Here is a 5,737-nt window from a genome sequence, read left to right as displayed (position 1 = left end):
TGCGATTAAAATAATTACAATTTACTTAGAACGCATAGTTGATTTTGTGTTTTTAAATATCGAATATGATACACATTATAATACTGAAACAAATATACATATATATATTTGCACGTGCATGTGCATTTATATGTGCATATACATATTGTTCAAAGAAATGGTGTACGATTTTTTGTAAAATGAATTATCGGCTGTTCCCTCTATAGCAAACCATATCTCAAATTCATATGCGGAGGTATTACGTTCTTAACGTCTCTATTCGACTATAATGTGTAATAATTGTTGAAAACGCTAAATATAAATTCTATGTAAAAGAAGCACCTCGATGAGCAAACGCTTTTAAAATATACGGCCATTCCCTTGTCTTTCCAAATTTTTTAAACAAAATTTTCATAGTTAATTGTGCTAATAATGCATTGTTTTAGCCTTGAAACACAAAAAAGTAGCCTGTTATATAAAAAGTGATGTTTTTTTTTATAAAAACAAAGCTATTATTATTACTGTTTTACATTATATATGTACCTACATTGTGGATTATTCATGTACTACCATACAGTAGAAATACGTACATACACATACTACATACATATTCTTACGTAAATATATTAGTTAAAGAACAAACTTTCGCTTACTTTTATTGGATTGAAGACCATGAGAACCGGAGCAGACTGTCTAAATTTGTGAATAACTAGAGAAGTTGCTAAAAATACAGAAATTGTTGTAATCCCGTTTAGTTTACTCACGAGGAAATAGGTTGGTAGCAAAGATACCTGAAATGTATTTTTTAGATTTGATTGTAGCGAAAGTGAGCAACGGGGGCGTGCCTTCTCTTTTGCCCTAGTACGTTTTTTGATTGGATGAAAAGAGAAGGCATGCCCCTGTTGCGCACTTTCGCTACAATATAACGAGTTGTCCCTTCTTGTTATCTACGTTCTTTGATATCACTCATTTACTAAACGCCTATCACAACTAAAACAAGTAAAGAAGTCTAAGACCGGACATAGCTGAACATTAAATACCTAGCGCACGTATGTATTAAATACCTTTCCGAAAACTACCGTTACATGGTAAACAGGTGTGGTTTTCTCCTATTTCAAACATCTTCGATAGTATGTTCAGTTAGAATTCTTGAAAATCGATCTTTTTCGAACTTTGTTTGTCTTCAGGAGACTCAATAACAATGACCATTGGTTTAAACATTTTTTCATATTAACAATTTTTTTCATCGATATATATATATATAGTGTACACTATAGTGTTAAGAAATGGTAAAATAAACAATTGGGTATTATTACTAGCAGTCTCCTGAAGAGAAACAGAGTTCTCCGATCGAAAAATATTGATTTTTAAGAATTCTATACCATTTTCACGAAAAATAGTTTTTTCCCCATATAAAATACATGGAAAATTTTGGGCGACCTCTAAATACTCTTTGATTTCGTAATAAAAAATGGGTTTATTATTTTCGATTTAGAGCAATCCTAGGGGATGAGAGCATTAAAGTTCCGACTTTACTTTTTTCCCCACATGGATTTGTGTACCACCCTAATGCCGGTTAAAAAATTTAAAGAAAATCGTAAATATTTTTTTATTTCCTAGTATATAACATTGATCTTTATCTGTACTTATTTCTTTCTCATTATACCTTTCATGAGCATGAAATGGTATTATAACTTTGGTCCGATGTTTGTAAGTACCCGAATAAGATGAGATAGACCCATTAAAATGTATACTTAAATGATCAGAACGTCGAGCTGAGTCGATTTAGCCTTGTCCGTCTGTCTGTCTGTCTGTCCGTCTGTTTGTATGCAATCTAGTCTCTCAGTTTTCGAGATATCCGGATGAAATTTGGTAGGTGGGTGTATTTTTATAATGTATTAATCATTTGTCGGAACCGGAAGAATCGGACCACTATAACATATAGGTCCCATACAACTGATTGTTCAGATATGAGATTTTTCGTTATAACTTCTCCATTTATGCAGCTAAGAACATGAAATTTTGCAATACTTCTACCCATTATCAACAGAGAACTTATAGTGAAAATTACAAAGATCGGGTTACTATAACCTATAGCTCCCGTACTACTGATTGTTCAGATATAAGATGTTTCGTTATACCTCCTCCTGTTGTCACTCATTATCAAAAGAATACTTTCTGTGAAAATGGCGAAGATCGGGTCGCTATAACCTATTGCCTCCATACAACTGATTGTTCAGATATGAGATATTTTTGCGATAACTTCTCCCGTTATGCAGCTAGGAACATGGAAATTCTCACCGTTTTCACTCATTATTAACAGAATATTTACAGTGAAAATAACAAAGATCGGGTCACTATAACATATATCTCCCATTCAACTGATTGTTCAGTTATTAGAATTTTCGTTATGACTCCTCGATATATGCAGCTAGGAACATGAAATCAAAGAACGTAGATAACAAGAAGGGACAACTCGTTATAATTGTAGCGAAAGTGCGCAACAGGGGCATGCCTTCTCTTTTCATCCAATCAAAAAACATACTAGGACAAAAGAGAAGGCACGCCCCTGTTGCTCACTTTCGCTACAATTATAACGAGTTGTCCCTTCTTGTTATCTACGTTCTTTGATGAAATTTTGCAATAGTTCCAACGATTATCAACAGAATTCTTACAGTGAAAATAACAAAGATCGGGTCACTTTTACATATAGCTCCCATACAACTGATTGCTCAGATATGCGATTCTTTGTTATAACTTCTAAATATATGCAGCTAGAAACATGATATTTCGCACTATTTTCACTCAATATCAACAGATAGTTTAGAGTAAAATTAACAAAGATCGGGTGACTGTAACTTATATATTGCCTCCATATAACTGATTGTTCAGATATGGGTTTTTATTGTAAAACTAATTTATTTGGACAGCTAAAACCGATAAATTTCGTAAGCTGTTGTATAAATAATAATACAAAGTTTACTGAGAAAATTGTCAAAATCTATGCTGCATAAGCCTTATCTCGTATACCACTGATTGTTCCTATACCAGTTTTTGCGATATATCTCCTTTATGTAGGAAGCTAAACCCATTAAATTGTGTTACCGATCACACAGCAGTGAAAATCACTTAGATTGGTGCTATATAAGGTATATCTTCCATACCTCTGATTGTTTAGATAAGATTTTTTATATATGTAACTCCTCTATCTATGTGTGCTGTGAATATATAAATTTTTTCAAATGCAGTAATCTGTTGAAAGTAAAGTTTTCAGATGTTCATGAAAGGTATGAAGCCTTCGGCATAGCCGAAGACAGCGCTGCACTTACTTATTTTGTATTAATAATAGTTTGGCGCTTACACATATGTATGTATGTTGGAGTACATCTTCACAACAAGCTTTTCAGGCTTTCAGCAATAGCTGAATTGTGCAGCTGAAAGCTTGTAAAGCGCCAAACGCCTGAACAGCTTGTGTGTGTTTGCAACTTCTCTCCAAGAAAACTGTCACTTTGCTCTCACAATTTTTGAGTGTTGGATAATTTTTTGGTCTGCACGAACGCGATTTGGGCAAAAATCGTGATAATTCGTACAAATTTTTTGCTCGACGAACAAACCTAATGACAAAAAATTATCCAACACACAAAAATTGAGAGAACACGCGTTCATATTGATGCAAGAGAAGCGTTCATTTTGATGCAAGAGAAGCGTTCATTTGAACTGGCAAAATTTTAGCCTGCAAAAATTATCCATCACGAAAACATATGATCAAAAAACATATGGTTGCAACTTTTGTAAATAAACAAAATTGAATTTTTGTAAAACTATCGATGGTACTATCGATACTATCGAATGGTTATATTTTTTTGCACTATGGTCGTTGACCACTATCGATAGTCTTTGTTCGAGGAAAGATATATATTGCTTTTATTAGTCCTCTTTCAGACACGTCAAGTCTTGAGAGCAATTTTTTTCGCATTCTCTTTTGTGTTTTCTATTTGCTTCGACACGCGTCAACTTTACTTGAATTCAAGTCCTTGGTTCTTTAAATGGGGAGCAACGAAAAGATCAAAAGAGGCAAGAAAACTTGAAACGAATTGACGGTACGGAGGTATCTATACTCTTCCCCTCTCTTCTCACCTCCTTCGCCTACCAACGAGCAGTCTTGAAAGCAAGACTTGACATGTCTGAAGGGGGACTTATAACTAGTATGCATTTTTTTATTTTTGAAAATGGGAATTTGGCTACTTTGATTTGCTTACACATCACAATTTTTTTTACCTATTACCGGGTCTTACAAGGTTCAAGTAATGAATTCAATTCTGCTTGCTATTGGAAGAGAGAGGTGAGTCTGTACCATGATACAAAAAAAGAAGGTAGTTTCACTTTGAAATTTTTTGACATAAACTGTGCTTATGACGTTTATACTTTTCGTAAATTGCTCGAGTATCACTGCCACCTCAACAAATTGTTGTTTTAGAAATTTTATTATTTTTTATGCATTAAAAGATAACAACAATTACAATTTACGAATTCTTAGAGCTCCTTGTTATACATAGTTTATAAACAGATAAACTACTCGCTCTTCTGCTGCTGGTGCAGCGGTTTCGCTTAGATTGGGCACATCCGTGCCGAGGCTGAAAATTTTCCGACGAAAAGTGGTTGGAACAAGCAAACAACACCTTGGGGAAGTTACCATGCACGTGGCCATCCCGAAATATGCAGCTAATCGTACTAAATAACGATGAAAATAATTGCATAAACAAATAGATTATCCATGTGCATTACGCAATGTAATAGGAGTATTTTACGAGCCTTCCGTTTTATAATTAATTATAGAAATAAACCACTAATAGCTCGCTATAAAATGATGCTCAAAATATATTCCTTGAAATAATTTTGGAATAACTTTTTTTTAAGTAAAAAAACACTTTTTAGTTTCTTCAAAGAATTGGTAGCTTCAATTTAAAAGAAAACGTCAAAAGCACGGTTTACGTCAAGTGGGAGTAATGACGGATAAGAAGAAGAAGTAAAGCTACCTTTAAATATTTGTATCATGGTCTGTACCGTCAAGTGGTTTCAAGTTTCCTGCTTTGCTTTTGACATTTTTGCAAATAGAAAACACAAAAGAGAATGCACCAGCATTGCTTTAAAGTACTTGAATCATGCTTGCACTTTTTATTATACTAGGTTTTAATTGTTAAATAATGAACTATACTTTTATAAAAAAATAATTAAATTTAAATAAAAAAAATATTTAAACTTGTTAATAATACATATGTGGTGTGGCTATAATTTTTTCGACCACTTCAAAGAACTTTTTAAATTAAAGTATTTTTGGCTTTGAGTTTCGATAAGGTGAAAGCAAACTGAAGGAATATTTAAAAATTTGTCATAATCGCAGCATGAATTGCAATCGATTCCCACTCTATGATTTCCAACAAGAAAAAATTTACACGCCATTTTTGCATAATTAAAGCGTTCGTTGGTCATTGAGAACAAATGTGTTATTTTTTTTTTATCAAAGCATTTGTTAGCATCAGGTATGTGTCTATATGATTATGAAATAAATAGAAAATATACAAATGTGCAATGTATGTAGAGTTGTGTTCAAAAAATAATAGTGCGACGGGCGCAGAATAATAAAAGCTATTTTTCGACATGTTCTGCTTTACAACTTGAAGAGTTGTGATATAATGCTTTAAGTTAGAATATAACAAACACGAAAGAGAAAGGGATTCGACACTTTTGTTTCATTTTG

This window comes from Rhagoletis pomonella, unplaced genomic scaffold (genome assembly GCF_013731165.1).
Source record: "Rhagoletis pomonella isolate Grant_MI unplaced genomic scaffold, Rhpom_1.0 Rhpom_scaffold_00010, whole genome shotgun sequence".
Taxonomy (NCBI): Eukaryota; Metazoa; Arthropoda; class Insecta; order Diptera; family Tephritidae; genus Rhagoletis; species Rhagoletis pomonella.
The sequence above is the reverse complement of the archived record's forward strand: the minus strand, read 5'-3'. Positions refer to the sequence as shown.